Below are 18,004 nucleotides of genomic sequence, written 5' to 3'. Positions count from 1 at the left end.
GTGTGTGTGTGTATATATATATATATATATATATATACACACACACACATGCACACATACATGTAGGTCTTGAGTTGATGTTTCACATGTGTTTATTTTGATGACAAGAGCATACGGAAGGATTTAGAACCAAAGCCCAGTTAAAATCCTTTGATAATTAGGCATATGGTCATTCAGACTTCAAAGCACTGATCCTGTTAGATCCCATTAGATTTAAGATGTCTACATGTTCCTACTAGTAGGGACACAAATACAAGAAGGTGATGTACTATTTTAAGCTGATATAGCTGTTCTTTATATAAGAGAGAGAACTTTTCACTCGTTAGAAACCACATGAAAGTATTCACCCAAAAATGATGCTATGTCCTATTTTACTTTCAGGTAGGGAGGTTGAGAGATGCCAAACTTCGGGGCCTCTAAACTCATTTCTTCAATTCTGCAGTGACTGTTTTAAAGAACACCAGCCAAGTTGTGACATTCAAAAAGGGGCAAATTCAAGCAATCACATCAGCTACAAAGAAACAGAAGACTCTTGTTTCAATACCCTTCTACTAGTTCTCAATTACCATTCATAAAAAACTAAATGAAACCTCCCAAAAAGGAGTGAGGAGGTATAATTCAAGTGTAGGCTCCTTAGCATAGCCGGTAACTTGGAAGTCTATGATCAGCTGCATGCTAATCAATCAACCAACAAGTTTTTATTAAGCACTTACTAGTTTCCCCACACTACTAGAGACTACATATCTAAGACAGCCTCCATTCCCACATTCCCACTCGGAACTTTCTGAACTAGAATTAACAGCACCCTATAATTCCTTTGGAAAAGCTTTCTATTCTTCCTCTCCAAAGCGGATCTGAGACATAGTGCCCCTACTTAAGCAAGTAGCTTAAGCCCTGGAATGGGATGAGCATGACAGAAATGGTGAAATAAAAGCATTTATTTAAACAAGCAGGAGCAGCCAGGAAAATTCTCTATGGAATTGAGGGTGGATAGGAGCTGAAGGAGAGATGTGAAATCCTGGTTTGTGGCAAACAGTGTAGAGAAATACACTGCATTAGGCTATGAAAATTCTGCACATCTAACCAATTCCTAAATCAAGCGAACAGGGTTTCAATATGAAGGCTCTTAGTCTGCAGGAGCCAAAAAAATAAATAAATAAATAAATAAATAAATAACGTAGAGATTGCAGGGGTTGAGGGAGCAGGAGAAGAAAGATTAGTAATGCAATGCAAAAGTCATTCATTGAGGAAAAGGAAAGGATGCAGGTAATACAAGGAGAATGATCCTGGGAGATGAGAGGTTCAAAAGTAAATAGCCAACAGATTGATCTTACTTTTCAATATTCTCAAACCAGCAGGCTTTTTTAACACTAGAGGGCATGACAGAAAGAGACAGACAGACAGAGACAGAGACAGAGAGACAGAAAGAGAGAGAGAGAAAGAGAGAGAGAGAGGCTGACTCTGAAGAAAGGCAGCTTTCACATAAAGCTGAAAATACGCAAGGAAACCAGAAATTTCAAGGGGGCTTTGGCAGCCAAGTGGCTTTAGCCTTGCAAATAAAACACAGGTTGTTAGGCGGTTTCAGGGAAGGCTGACCATGATCTCTCCAAGGAAACCGCTTTCCTAAGCATTGAATGCATGGCATTTTAAATACCTCAGTCCCCAAAGCTCCTCTCCTCTGCTAGCAACACCTTTGCCTGAAGAAACCTCCCACCCTTTTGAGGTTAGTTTCCCTGAACCCCAAAGCATCTATGTTTGCCTGCCCCACTCTCCGTTCTCCTGCAGCTGACTAGAAAGGTTGGGGAAGCAGACTCTCCACCTGGAAATTCAAGTAAGCGTAGTCAGAGAATCGGGTCTGCGGGAGGGGCTTGCGCAGCTTTCGCTGTCCAGAGTAGCAGCCTCGGTGCGCTCAGGCTCGCGGCAGCGCAGCGCCCTCGGACCGGGCGAGGGGATCCCGCCGTGGCGCCCTCCGCTCTACCCCTTGTACCCCTCATTCTGGTCCACGACAGCCCGGACAAGGGCAGGCTGTCTCCGTCCCCGCTGGCCCCAAGCAGGGAAGTCTATGCACGTGGAGGTGCCCGTTAGATGGGCCAGGGCTTGCTCCCCTAACCAAGGCACTTAGGGATCAGGGGGCTGGTGGTGGGGAAGACCAGGCAAGGAGATGACAGAGGGAGACACGTAAGCTGCGAGAAGCAGACACACAGAGAAAACAAATGCTGCAAGACGGAAAGACAAGCGAAAAGACAGATTAACGGGGACACAGACATCCCAAGACAAACAGGGGGAAACAGAATAAGCGAAAAAAGCAGATACATGGCCGGGGAGTGGGGGCTGAGGGGACCAAGAATCAGAGAGAAACAGAGGCAGAGACATACATGGAGAGAATGAGAGGCAGGAGGACTCTGAAAGAGCCAGGCAAATAAGAGGGCAACCGTCGAGGGGGAAGACACCCAAGACCCAGGGAGCGCCTGGTGTCAGGTCGAGTAGAAACGCCCGCACCGCAGCTGAGGCTGGAGCTATTGCGAGAAAGTTGCCTGGGCTCGCAGGCCGAGCCACCCCCGCCGCGGAGCGCCACCAGAACGCTGAGGGGCCAGAGCCCACCCCCCACCCAAACTCAGCAGGGTAGCCGGAAAAGCAGAGGAGAGGTGGGCGGCGGCAAAAGTTCCGCGCCACGCGGTCCTCCCGCAGCACCTGCAGCCGCGGGCGAGCGCGCTCGGAGCTCCCGGGAGGCCGCCTCGCCGCGTCCGCCCGCGCTCCTGCCTTTGCCCTGGGACCGGCCTGGGGCGCTCGGCTCCGCGCCCTGGCACTCGCTGCCGGACTTTGCGACACCCAGCCCGGTCACTCCAGCAGCCCAGAGGGAGCTCGTCCCAGACAATCACCAGGAAAAGAGGGGAAGCGAGAAAGAGACGGAGACCTGCTATCGTGGCCAACAATCCCGCGAAGAGGGAACAGCAGTCCACGCACGGGATTCAGCCTCCAATCAAGCCCAGCAGACGCCGGCCGGCCGCGCCGAGTGCGAGGCTCGCCGAGCCCGCGCTCACCTGGAACCCGCGTCGGCCCGCGAGCGCCGCGCGCAGCCCAGGCTCCCGCCCGCGCGTGTCTCTTCACACTTCCCGGCGAGCAGAGGGAGCCGGCTCCGGCCTCAGCCAGCCCCAGAGAGGCGCCCTCATAGCGCAGTGGCTGGCTGAAGGGCTCCTCGAGCACGGCCAGAGCGGACGCCGAGGCCGAGAAGGCGCGGAGAGCGAGCGAGGGCTGCTAGCACGTTGTCACTTCGGCGGAGGCGGCGCCGCCGCCTGGTCACTTCGCCCCGGCCCCCGCCCCCCTCCCACCCCAGCCCGCCGCCTCCCGGCCCCTCCTCCTCGCGTGGTCCCTCCCCCTCTCGTAGCCCCAGCCTGGAGGCCTCTCACTGGGCTAGTATCATTTACGTAACCAGCACCTCCGGCCCTCCTCCCTCCCTGCTCCCGCTCCTCCCCCCCTGCTCCCGCTCCTCCCCGGGCTGGGGCTGTGCGCACCGAGCGCGCTCCAGCTGCTCCTGGAGCTGGCGCTCCTGCGATGTGCACAAGTCCCGCGATACTTGGCAGGCACGGCCCCCGAGAGCCACCGTGGGGTCAGCTCTCTCCCCGGAGAGCGCCTCGCGACCCCTAGCTGCCTTGGGTTCCCGTAACTCCAGAGCCGGCTTGCGTGCACCGTTCGCCCAATACGCCGCGGAGCCTTTTAGAGAGGAGCTGGAGGATCAGAGACTGCCCTCGGGGTAAACGCCGGCAACCTCACCCTTGCCGTCGGCTCTCCAGCGGAGACATGCTGTGGGGTACTTGAGGCTTCGGCGCCCTCCGCAGAAACGACAATTTGGCCTCTTGTTGGTTACAGTCCCTACACCTTGGCAGGATCCTAGTGTTCTAGTTGGCGGTGGCTGCTGCCACCGAACGCACTGTAAGAGTACTGGGCACACAGAGCGCTTCCTTGTGCTCTCAAATTTTTATGAAGAGGTAAAGAAAAAAGTGGGGTTTTGAATATCTTTCTCAGGCAGGAAGATGTGATATTAAACACACACTCCGAAGTGCCTGGATGTTTGCATGTCTAAGTTAATGTGTAGTGCCAGTACCCCATGGTGCTGAGTTTAAATATGTGTAAAGATTTTATAACAGTGCCTGGCACAAGGTAGAGACTTAAGATGGAGGCATTATTAGCATCTGAAAGACTTGGGACCTATCCCCTACTGCCATGGGAGAGGAACTCTTCTGGGGAATTGGGATAACCGAGTTCAAAGTTCCTGCTTGGCTATTTATTCACTGTGGCTGTTGGCTAGTTTTGACCCCTCGGATGTCAGTTTTCTTGTTTGTAAGAAGGGTTAACGGGTCCTTTCTTCTCACAGTGTGACTTCACATGTCTTGTAGCATGTTTTTGGCAGAATTTGGGAAGGATGTAACAGCTACATAAAAATAAGAGCCACGTTTCACAAACATATGTACTATTAATTATAACCTAGTATGTCAATGGCATTCTTGATTATACACATGAAAGGCAATTTCCAGACATATTATCTTTATATCTTTTCATGAGTCAATTATCATTTAAATTTGTATGTTAATAACTATATTAATATCTCCTCCTACATTGTCCATCCTGTCACACCATCAATTATGGAGCATTTACCAGAGATGCTTCTGGGAATGTGTGAGTACACAGGGTCCCACTCATAAGACTCTAAAATTTCTCTGTGTTGCTCCCTCTAGTGAATTCCAGTCCTACCATCAGGTCATTTACCTCTGCGTGGCATACTGAGAGAAACTCTGGACCAGGTAAAAGATCAGGGTTCTGATGCTGATACAACTACTAACTAGCCTTATGTTCTTTGAAGACAAATCAGCCCCCATTTTCACATTTTTAATCTCTTTAAAAGGCACAATACCATTTTGCGATCTTTGTGGTAATACTTAACTTAGGCAAGAATCATAAACTTGATCAAAGCTATTTGGGTAACTGGTTATTTACATAGTCTCAGAGTATCATGCTAGAAAGTATTGGCTTTTGCTGAATAATACACCAGTCCGAAACTTATTGGTCCCAAACAATAAACATCAATAATTTCTTAAAGCTCTGTGGGTTGTCAGGGGTGTTTCTGCCCTGGCTAGCTCAATTTGGTCTAGAGGTCTAGGATGATAGCCTCACTCGTCTGGTGACTGGCATACTTGCTTGTCTTGAGGGTGTGGGACTCACCTGCAATGTTCTGTCTTTTGTTTAATCTAGCCCATCATCCTTCAATAGGTTAGCACTAGTGGTAGTTGCAGGGCTCCAGAAAGCAACAAGGGAGTGCAAGATCCAATGTGGAGCACTCTTTGAGATTCTGTGGACGTACATTTACCAATGTCTCATTAGCCATGGAAGTTACATAGCCCAAACATAGATAATATACTCCATGTCTTGATGGGAGAAACTATAACACCACCTTTAGGAGAATGCATACATAAATGAAAATAACTTAAGGCCATTTTATAATATACTATAGATCCTTAATTACAAGGGAATAATAAATTACATGTAGTGGATAAAACTGGTAAATATCACCTTAACCAAGTGACCAAGGTTAATGTCTCCAATCAGTAACCAAGTGATATCATGAGCCTCATGATATGATGCACTGAGAAGTACATAACTATTTATTTAGGATTCCAGACAACAACAAAAAAGTATAATTGAATGGAATCATGAGAAAGCAAAGATAGGCCCAAATTAAGGAAAATTCTACAAAATATCTTGTCTATACTTTTCAAAAATGTCACGGTGATGAAAGTTCAAGAAAAGCTGAGAAACTGTTCCAGACTAATGGGGATTTAAAAACCATGACTACTAAATGTGGTGAGTAATCCAGAACTGGACGGCAAACTGGGAAAAATATCTATTAATATAAAGGACATTATTGAGACAATCTGATTCAAAATATTAATAAAAACTATAATATTTAAACTAGAAGACTTTATAATAAAAACTAGTTTTGTATCAATATTAAATGTCCTAACTTTGATAATTGTACTGTGATCATGTATAAGAAACCCCTTGATCTTTAAAAATACATAATGCATTACTTTGAAGTAAAAAGAACATAGCAGTTGTAAGTTATTTGTAGATGGTCCAGAAATACCTATAGAGAGAATGATGAAGCAAATGTGGCAACCTTTTATAATACTATTGGTAAGTTTCAGTAAAGGGTTTATGTTAATTCTTTGTAGTAATTTTGCAATATTTTTTGAAGTTTCGATACTTTTTAGAAAAATTGGGTAGTTATCATTACTTATGTCACAATAACTAATAATTCATCTGAATGAGTGTTGGAAATTATTAAAAAGTTATATTTTTTCAAATAGAAAGGCATTATTTTTAATCAAAGTGGAGCTATTGCAAGTATTTAGATAAATGGTATGACCGGTATTGTACAATTATTGGCTATAAGGCCAACATAATGGCTACCAGGCCAGTAATGTCTATTGTTCATTATATGGCCAAATGTATAAGGACTTAGCTATAGAATATACTAAAGATAGGGATGTGAGTTTAGCAGCTGCAGTTGTCCATTCTGTGATTAACCAAGGCCCTCATTCAAAAGGGAAATAAAGAAAATGAGATAGTTATATCTTGCTGAAATTAAATTACCAGGTTTCGGCAAATTATTAGGAATGAAGAAAAAAGGAAAACATATAACTTTAAGTGATTAAGACTAGATTAGTAGAATGATGGAGATGCCACTATTAAGGGAAACCAAAAGCAATAACCTTTCTTTTTCTAAAATGAAATCTAATAACATTTCTGTTTAATTTTAACATTTCAGTGGCTTCTCATTGATTTTAAGAAATTGTCGAAACTCTGTAACATGCTCTATAAGAACCTTTACTCTGGGGCTCTGCTTACCTCCTTTGTACTTAACAATGAGCTAAGCACTGTGGTAGGTGCAGAAGTCAAAGAGGAAAGTAAAGACAGCCTGCACAAAACTTAGGGTTCAGTCATTAATCCCATGGATATACATTGAGCACTTACAGCATGGCAGTTATTTACTAGGAACTAGAAATACAGCAGTGAGCTAAGGCCAAGGGTCACTGCTATATTGCGAGTGCCTAACAGTGAGCAGAAGACAATGCCTAGCACTGCCTAGTAGTGAGAAAAAAAAGACACCTTACACAAAAATTAACTCCAGATGGATTAAAGACTTAAACACAAGACCTAACACCATAAAAACCCTAGAAGAAAATCTAGGCAAAACCATTCAGGACATAGGCATAGGAAAGGACTTCATGACCAAAATACCAAAACCATTGACAGCAAAAGCCAAAATAGACAAATGGAACCTAATCAAACTCCACAGCTTCTGCACAGCAAAAGAAACAATCATTAGAGTGAATCGACAACCAACAGAATGGGAAAAAATTTTTGCAGTTTACCTATCTGACAAAGGGCTGATATCCAGAATCTATAAAGAACTAAAACAGATTTACAAGAAAAAAGCCCATTCAAAAGTGGGCAAAGGATACGAACAGAAACTTTACAAAAGAAGACATACATGAGGCCAACAAACATATGAAAAAATGCTCATCATCACTGGTCATTAAAGAAGTGCAAGTCAAAACTACAATGAGATACCATCTCACGCCAGTTAGAATGGCAATCATTAAAAAATCTGGAGACAACAGATGTTGGAGAGGATGTGGAGAAATAGGAACACTTTTACACTGTTGGTGGGTGTGTAAATTAGTTCAACCATTGTGGAAGACAGTGTGGCGATTCCTCAAGGACCTAGAAATAGAAATTCCATTTGACCCAGCAATCCCATTACTGGGTATATATCCAAAGGATTATAAATTGCTCTGTTGTAAGGACACATGCACACAAATGTTCATTGCAGCACAGTTTACAATAGCAAAGATCTGGAACCAACCCAAATGCCCATTGATGATAGACTGGACAGGGAAAATGTGACACATATACACCATGGAATACTATGCAGCCATAAAACACGATGAGTTTGTGTCCTTTGTAGGGAAATGGATGAACCTGGAAACCATCATTCTCAGCAAACTGACGCAAGAACAGACAATCAAACACTGGATGTTCTCACTCATAGGTGTGTGTTGAACAATGAGAACACATGGACACAGGAAGGGGAGCATCACACACTGGGGTCTGTTGGGGTGAAATAGGGGAGGGACAGCAGGGGGTAGGGAGTTGGGGAGAGAGAGCATGGGGAGAAATGCCAGATATAGGTGATGGGGAGGAACACAGCAAATCACACTGCCATGTGTGTACCTATGCAACAATCTTGCATGTTCTTCACATGTATCCCAAAACCTAAAATGCAATAAAAAAAAAGAAATAAATAAATAATAAAATAAAAATAAATTTAAAAAAATATATGGATCCTGCCTTCATGAATACTACATTTTGCTGAGGTATGCCCTAACCCAAAGTTCCACAACCCCTTGACTACAATACCAGTCTTTGGCCTGTTAGCAACCAGGCCACACAGCAGAAGGTAAGGGGAGGATGAACCAGTGAAGTGTCATCTGTATTTACAGCCCCTACTCATTGCTCACATTACTGCCTGAGCTCCACCTCCTGTCAGATCAGCCTTGACATTAGATTCTCATAGGAGTGTGAACCCTATTGTGAACTACACATGTGAGGGATCTAGGTTGTGCCTCTTATGAGAATCTAATGCCTGATGATCTGTCACTATCTCCCATCACCCCCAGATGGGATCATCTAGTTGCAGGAAAATAAGCTGAGGGATCCCATTGATTCTACATTATGGTGAGTTAGATAATTATTTCATTATATATTTCAATGTAAAAATAATAGCAATAAAGTGCACAATAAATGTAATATACTTGAATCATCCTGAAACCATCCCCTCTCCAAATCTGTGGAAAATTGTTTTCAACAAAACCATCCCTGGTGCCAAAAAGGTTGGGGACTCCTGCCCTAACCAAATAAACAAGTAGGCATGTACTTATATCAGGTGATAATAAATTCTAGAAGAAAATTGGAACAGGCTAAGAGTTGAGCTTTTCAGCTCATGTACTACAAATAATTTATAGATACACCATAATATATTGACCACTATACTCATCAGAAATAGCCAAGCAGTGTGGCCTCAAGTTGCTAGAGCCCATAGTTAGATAGCCTTTAGTCATAAGAAACTTGATAAGGACTTCTCAGAGAATGGCCATCATGTGCAGTTCAAAGTATAGCCCATTGTGGCTGGGAAAACAAGGAGGTTGGGCAGGAAATTCTAGAGGGTATAGCTCCAGCTAATGCCCCAAAGATTTAGCAACATAAAGATTAAGTAATCCTACTTTATATATAGTTGACTTGTTATTTCAGTGGTAGCCATTTCAGCTGCAGATTGACTGTTCTTATAATGCATGGACATTCTTCATATTCAAGCTTTGCCATTATGTTGAATAGATTTGATAAAATCCATGTGTAGCCACAAAAACATGAATCGATTAATGAAAGAAAAGTAACGATGATATATTTTAAATAAGATTTTAACTGATGTAAATATTTGGTCATAAAAGCAAATGTTTAAAATATTTCTCACCTATACTTGTGCAGACAAATTTTCTCATCATTTATGATGATAAATTATTATACCATCATTTAAAATGTCACAATCAGTAAATATTATAGCTACTTCAAGCATAAAATCTTTTGTTAAAATGTTGAGTTTATGAAAGCAAGATCTCATTATAAGTTTTAAAGTTTTATTTGGAAGTCTTATGATTCAATATATCTTATTGTTACTGTAGGTTTTATAATAATTTCATAATGTGAAGAAAGTATAATTCATTTTTAACTAAGCTTCATGCTAATACACTCAAATCTGCTCTACTTTATCTTATGATCCATAAAGTCTTATATCATTTGTCATTTGCACCAAACACAGTGCCAAATTTACATTTTTCCATGGTGGTGGTTTGTATCTATTTTCTCCACTATACAGTAGGATACATGACAGTAAAAAAAATAGGTTTATTTGTTTATATGGGGAGGTGGTCATTGTAACTTTATTCAAAGCACAGTGCCTTTTGTACAGTAAACTGTTAAATGGATAAATGAATCCAACCATTTATTCATGAACAGTTAAATCTTTCCTTTAAGACTTTCTGGTTTTGATCTTTCCTTTCCCCCAACGGACCCTTTCTCTCCATGTTGTGAATTCTTGATTGGGCAGTAATCACTCCTGTCAAAGAATAAGGAAAAACAACTAATTTTCAGCCCACACTGATATTTCAGTACCACGGAGAGCAACAATTGACTGCCAACCAAAGTTGTGGTAATGCCACCCTGACTATGCTATTTAGGATTCATTGACAGAGAAAGTAACCACATAGAAAGTAGGACAATATGGAAAAGACTTATTATACTACTGCTCAGAATTCATAAACAGATAAGTAAGGAGGCAGAAATCAGGACAATGTGGAAAAGTATTGGCATTCAGTTACAGGAATGTGGTTTTGCTGCTTTGTAACTTCTGTGTATTTCTGCAAATAAAAAGACAAATATGAAGTAAAATGTTAAGCGCCATCAGGGATCTTCAATGTAAGAAGCAACTGCACACACAAAATCTCAAGATTTTTTCACTTACGTATACCATATGGTCATACCTCTTTTTGAATGTGAACCCTTGGAAGGCAGAGACTGTATCATTGCTTTCCAGGACTGACTATAATCTCTGGCACGTAGTACATGGTTATTATTTCATTAAATATATATATTAAATTACATAGTTCTGTCAAGCATTTTTCACTTGCTTATTAAAGCTTATGAATAATTCATTAGAATGGCAAAATTGTTTCCATGTTTAAGAACCTAATACTTCGCTATTTAAATTTTGAACATGAATGCTTATCAAAAATAACTCCATAGATAGTACATTTTATTGGTTTTCATTTGGACTTTAAAGCTACACTTAAAATATCTCCTTCTTATATGAAGGATTTTCCAGTGTGTTTTCACTATTTGTTTGAGGCTTTAATCAAAATTTCAGCCATACTAACTGTAACAACCACATCTTTTATCCAACAGATAGCTTATATCTGCCTCACTCTAAATTCCTAAGACAATAATTTTACATTTGTGCATTGATGACTTATAGAGTTAGAGTGAGTCAGATGTGGGGAACAAAGAAAAGTATGAAAGCCACTTTTTAAATTTAAATATTTAAAAGGATTACCAGAATCATATTGGATTTTCATTGTAAGTCTCACTTTGAATTACCTAACTAATTCAAAGTAATTATTTATACATAACACAATGTACTAAACAAAACTTCTATGTACCAGACAATAAAATTTTAAGTAGACAAATACATAATTCAATTTTAACAGAGAAGATGAAGTAGAAGGTATTAAGAGGAGTGTTGCAAATTTTGGTCCTGCATCCTATCTAAATATCTGATTAGGATTTGGATAAAAAGGAAAATGTCTGTTTCACTTTAAATTCACGCATGTTGCCAAATTGATGTGAAGAGGCAATTTTCTCAGTATTAAATGTCAAAAGAATGATTCATCTGGTAGGAAAGTTGACTACCATTAACTGTGAAGAATGTTGTGAAACTTTGCTAAATAAATAAAGGGACATAAAAGATTAGAAGTTCATATTACAGTATAGATTAAATATAAAAATATAACATATTAGAATTTTTCATTAACCTAAAATGCATAACAGTCCATTAATTCAGATGTTGTAGTAATTATATTATAATATGTATATGAAAAGGAACTATACAGATATATATATGCTATAAAATATATCATATGTATATTTCTTTGGAAAATACAAAGCATTTTATAAATGTAAGATATAGTAAAATAAAAATGGTATTAAAACTTAACAAATTAAGAAAAGGGAAAATTATGAAATATTTAAATGATAGGACTCATTTATTTAGTGTTAGGAAAGTAATATTAGGGTGGAATCTGTAGCAATATTTCTAAGTACAATTGCCTTGAAATATTCATCAGTATAATGCAAAAGCAATGGAGTCTATTAGCCACAAAGAAGATAATATTATTCTCTCCATGAAAAATTCCATAAACATGAGAATTGACACTTCACAATTTATAGTGTAGGATATTAAGAATTACTCAAATTTATAAAGAAATAGAATTGAAAACATTTAAGTGCATTTATGCCCCAGGATATATGAAACAGTTCTGCAAGACTTTTTTTCAGGCTTTTAGTTATATCAACTTAACTGACACCTTTGTGCTGCTTCTTTGAACAAAAGGTTATTACATAAGTATGTGTGTAGATTTGTGTATGAATCTTTAAATTGTAGTACAGTTTATTTTTTAGAAGCAAATACCCAAAGCTATCTTTCTAAGTGTGTAATTTCTACAAGATTCTTGAATTTGAAAAGTTCACTTTTATAGCAACCTCTCATAAAATATGCAGTAGGACTAAATATGTCATGTGACACATATGGTGTTATATTATCTTTTGGAGTTATTTAAATATTGAATAATGGATATTTTTAGAGTGGCTAAAAGTGAAAGCTGAAAATAATACTTCTGCCCCCCGCCCAACTCTGCAAACCATGTGAGCTGCCAGTAGCTCAATTTTAAAAATTGGTAAGACCTAGTGTCATGGCCTGTAGGCATCCATTAAAGATAGGAAGCCAGGCTCAATGGCTTACGCCTGTAATCCCAGCGCTTTGGGATGCTGAGGCAGGCAGATCACCTGAGGTCAGGAGTTCAAGATCAGCCTGGCCAACATGGTGAAATCCCATCTCTGCTAAAGTTACAAAAATTAGCCAGGCATGGTGAGAGGTGCCTGTAATCCCAGCTACTCAGGAGGCTGAGGCAGGAGAATCGCTTGAACTGGTTGCAGTGAGCCGAGATCGCATCATTGTACTCCAGCCTGGGCAACAAGAGCGAAACTGTATCAAGAAAGAGAGAAAGAGAAAGAGAGGAAGAGAGAAAGAGAGAAAGGGAAAAAGAGAGGGGGAGGGAAAAAGAGGGGAGGGGATGGGAGGGGAGGGAAGGAGAGGGGAGGGAGGCACAGAAAAAGATACTATACTAGAATCAGCTTTTCAAAAGCAGGGCTTCTACTTTTGTTTTCATCACACACATACACAAAAAAAACCCATAAAAATAGTAAATGAACAATCACTCTCATTTTTCATTCACCAGTCTACACAAAGTTGTCAATTTTTTTTCTTCTAAATATCACATTCCTTCTCAGGTCAAGGGTCCGCAAACTAACTGTGGACTTTACAACAGACATGGAATAAGTATCCAGTTCTGTCCTTTCATAGCTGCATGACATTGGGTATGTCTGAGAAGTAGTCACTTTGAGAAATACTCTAAGAAGTAGTTACTTTGTTGTTAAAATAAGTATACACTACATACAATAATAGATGTTTTGAGAATTACATGATGCAGTATGTGGAGGTTCCCTAGTATATTACCATGAGACTAGGTACTCAGTAAATCATAGCGATTTCTAAGTCCTTGTATTTTTAAAAGGTACTGCTGTTATTTCTAAAATATAAAAGAGGCTTAAGTTGGATCCAGGAAGGTTTCATGGTCCTTGTTATGGGGACAATTTAGGAATAGGAGTCCAGGTGATCAAAACTATTTGTATATATATCAGTGTTCTCACTGCTTTCTGCCCCCTCAAATCCCTAAACTCAGTAATGATCCTAATTTATAATCAGAATAAACATTGGTACTATGAGCGCTCCTGCTTCTGCTCCTAGACCTAATTACTACCCCTATCATTTGCGTTTGTCCTCAGTGTATCATACATACAACCATACATCAGCACACACATGCACACAGATTCCCACTTAAAGTGTAAGCCCCAGGGACTTTTGTCACATTGGTCATAGAAATAATCCCCAATAGAATGGAGTGCCTCTTAATGAGAGCCCGAAAAATAGCATGAGTCATCATATAGTTCTATATTTTTCTCTCCTAAATAACCACTTCAATATCAGAAGAAACTGGCCTTTTTAAGGCAGTCTCTTCATTATCAGGGTTTTTTAATGACTTTATAGTCAGGAAGTGAATGCTCCTCTCTTTGGCGAAGACCATCATGCCAGTAACCATCTGCTGAAACCTCTATAAGCTTTGCATATAGTGAAAGAGGATAGAAGTCAACCGATTTGGTCCTAAATAGTCAAGCAACTATATCCCACATCTCTCATTTGTTCTGAACTTTGCTTAGCTCACTCTGGCAAGTACAAAGATGTCCTAAACTGGCTAATATATGAAAGAGGAGGAAAAGAAGAAAGAGGAATAGAAGCATGATCTGTTTGTCAGGACTCAAAACACTTTGATAACTCCAACATTTTGAAAATTCAGAATTCTTTTTTACAAAGTGATATTTTATCACAATATTTTGCCTTTGGCAACCCAATTTCTAGAGTTTCAGGAGAAAGTACAAAATCCCTGAATACATTTATGTATTTGAAAGTAATTTACTTTCAAATTATCTTATTTTACATTATTGAGAAGTAAATCATCTAGGACTTCTTTATTCAGTTTTTTAAAAATCTACATTTTAATGATTGAGATTTGTGTTATCAGTACCAATGAAAAGATGAACAAATTTATACATATGGATTATGAGTCTCACTGTGATATACCTTTCTTTAAAACTATTTGAGTAGGATTCTCAGCCAAGCACTTTATTACTGCTGAATGTATGGTAGAATTTACTACAAGGCCTTGTAAACTCTTCCCTTAAAAAGTATAGAAGTAATGACTTCTAGATTTTAAAGTAAATATGTACTGTCTACATCAAAATTTAGGTGGATATTTCAATAACATCTAGAAAGTTGTCTCCAATTTGCATTTTATAGCCACTGTCCATGATTCAGGGTGAATACATATTTTTGCTTTTTTCCTTCGAATATTAAAGAAAAGTTGGGCATGTTTTACTTGTCTATTTCTTTTGCTTATTTATCTTGTTTCCTATTTGCCTTTTCTACTAAGGGATATATTTAACAAACAATTTGTTATATTTTACGTCTCAGGACAGAATACTGAAAGCCAACACCAAAAGGTGTGGAGTAAGTAAGGAGAGAAATCAAGCCAGAACCTGATTTGAAACTCATTTGTTTATGAAGAAAAGACTTATCACAAAGAGCAGTTGAAAGAGTTAGGAACAGTATTCTTGTGATAAAAGATTCCAGTTAAAAATCTGTAGATATAGATTGCATGTATGAGTATCCTCGCATGTTAGGAAACAAAACAAAATTAATTAATCCAACATTAGAAAATGAGGATATTTATTATTAAAATAAACTAGATATTTGGTTTCCCTTAAAGTTAGATATAGAAAAATTGAATCTACTTTGACAAATGCAAAAGCTAACTGGACAAACAGACCATCATTTCTCACATGAATTATTCTACAGCAGTACACCCTTTTCCCAGGGAAGAAGTTTTAAGACCTCCAGTGGATATGTGAAACTGCAGACCCTTTGTCATATAAAAACCCATAAATTTGGCCGGGCACAGTGGCTCAGGCCTGTAATCCCAGCACTTTGGGAGGCCAAGATGGGCAGATCACCTGAGGTCAAGAGTTTGAGCCCAGCCTGGCCAATATGGTGAAACCCCATCTCTACTAAAAAATACAAAAATTAGCCAGGCATGGTGGCAGGCACCTGCAATTCCCAGTTGCTCAGGAGGCTGAGGTAGGAGAATTCCTTGAACCTAGGAGGCAGAGGTTTCAGTGAGCTGAGATCACGCCACTGTACTCCAGCCTGGGTGACAGAGCAAAACTGTCTCAAAAAAATATTTTAAAAAACCTACAAACTACATTTGTCTTCTATACTTGCATACCAGTAATAAAGTTTAATTTATAAATTAAGAATATTAAATGATTAACAACAGAAACCGATAGTTAAATAGGACAATTATAACAATACGCTGAAATAAAAGTTATGTGAATATGATTTCTCTCTCTCAAAATGATCTGATTTTACTGTACTCACCTTTTTGGACTGCAGATTACAGATAACTTAAAGCATGTGCAACTGAAGCCAAAAATAAGAGGGGGAAACTACTGTAATCGCCTTCTGTTTCTCTCCCTGCCTTTCTTGAATCTATTCTTAAACCCAAGTTACGTCCTATTACCACTCTGCTTAAAACCCTCAACGCCTCCACATCTCAGTCTGAGTAAATATCAGAAACCACCACCATGGCACGTGTATACCTATGTAACAAATCTGCACAATCTGCACATGTACACCAGAGCTTAAAGTATAACATAAATAAATAACAACAACAACAATAAAAACATTTTTAAAAACTAAGATCTTAAAAAATATATATCAGAGTCCTTTCAGTGGCCTATCTGACCTTTTCTCACTCTGCTTCAATCACACTGGCATCTATGCTAGTTATCAAATCTTTGGGGACTACTTCTTCCTTAGGGCCTTTCCATTTTCTGTCCCCTCTTCCTGTAATGCACTTCTCCCATATAGTTGCTCTTAAGTCTTTACTTAATGTCATCTTCTCAGTAAAAACTAACCACTAAATTTAATACCACCTAATTTATACCTCGATATACCTATCTCTCTTTCCTAGTTGATTTTCCTCCATGTTTATTACCTCCTATAGATTGTACTTATATATTCTATTTATTCTCTGTGCCCCCCATTATTATAGAGGCAATTTTATATTAATATAATAGATATTCATATATTTTACTTCTTACTACATTCCCTGCTCTAAGACTCATATCTGGCCCATAAGTCTTAACCTGAAAATTGGTCTAAATGAGTAAGTTATGGGTATGATTATTTTTCCTATTTGGCTAATGAGGAAACTGGAAGCAAGTTATATAGTTGCCCAGGATCACATACCTAAAAAAATTAAAATCCTATTTTTAAACGTTGGCAGTCTAAAACCAGGTCTCAATCTCTTAATCACAAAGTTTCAAATATATTAAGAAGAGGTATGTGATTTTCAAGAAAAAAATTTTAAAAAGAAATCTGTGTGGAAGTGCAGAATATTCCTATGTGAATAAATATGCAAACATATTTCTACAACCCATCTGACCTCTGTAAAAACAAAACATCATGACCTTTGATCTAGGTAGTTAAAGCAGAGAGGAAATCAATGTTGTTTTATGAGTGCTTTGGCCCTGTTGCTCCTCTCACAGCTGCCTACTTGGTTCTCCTGCCCCATTTTCCCTGGATTTGGGTTAGGTTATGCTATAGGGATATTTGTTTGAAATTACAATGGCTTTCATTATTTACTTCTTTAAAACATGAACTAACTTATATCTTGAACTATAACATCAGTAGAGAAAAGTTGACAAATCACACGTGCATAAATCCTTGTATCAGTGGAATGTTAGTAAATGTGTAACAACAAGCTCCTCCACTGGAAAACAAAAACACACCACATTGAAAAAATCCATTTTCAGTGTGAATACTCCCAATATGGCTAATTTCAAGTTACTAAGTTGACATCAGTCAGCCTGCAATATTTGCAAACTTAACAATCCTTACACATTGATGTAAGCTGGTGATACCACATAACTAAAAACATCACACCATGATTCCCTCAATCAAATTCCCTTCACAGTTTCCCAGAGGTAACCAGTATCCCAATTTCTAACACCTATTTGGAACTTAATATAAAGACATTATACACGTTCCTTTGCATATGTTTTTTTCTCAATTCTGTGTTCATGAGATATATCCATATGTTGCAGTAGTTCCTTTCCAGTGCAGTATGCTATTCCATACAGTGCTATAATTTATAGATCCACGTTAGAGTTGACAATCATTTGGATTGTTTCTAGTATTGGTTATTATCCATAATATTGTTATAAGAATTCTTATACTTGTCCTTAGTTTAACACGTGTACTTATTTATGTAGTGTAGATTCCTAAGAAAAGAACTGTCCAATCAAAGGATAAATCAATGTTATTAGAAAATGTCAACAATTGTTCAAAAGCAATTGCATAAATTTTCACTACCGTTCAGAG

The 18,004-nt window shown here is 39.2% G+C and overlaps 1 protein-coding gene across 7 annotated transcripts in view; it reads right to left on the bottom strand.

Moving 5' to 3' along the window:
* Positions 1 to 3,305, bottom strand: part of GALNT13 (polypeptide N-acetylgalactosaminyltransferase 13) — a 593,565-nt gene extending 590,260 nt beyond the window's left edge. For 5 of the 7 annotated variants that reach the window (XM_032286423.1, XM_032286422.1, XM_032286426.1 and 2 more), the window contains exon 1: positions 2,915 to 3,304. The gene's annotated coding sequence lies outside the window, so the exon portion shown is untranslated. Of the gene's footprint in view, positions 1 to 2,914 lie in introns of all 7 variants that reach the window. The other 2 variants (XM_032286428.1, XM_032286424.1) reach the window with 2 other exon arrangements.
* Between the last annotated feature and the right edge of the window lie 14,699 nt (positions 3,306 to 18,004).

This window comes from Sapajus apella, unplaced genomic scaffold, assembly GCF_009761245.1.
Source record: "Sapajus apella isolate SASKATOON/1434 unplaced genomic scaffold, GSC_monkey_1.0 scaffold18, whole genome shotgun sequence".
NCBI lineage: Eukaryota > Metazoa > Chordata > Mammalia > Primates > Cebidae > Sapajus > Sapajus apella.
The sequence above is the reverse complement of the archived record's forward strand: the minus strand, read 5'-3'. Positions and strand labels throughout refer to the sequence as shown.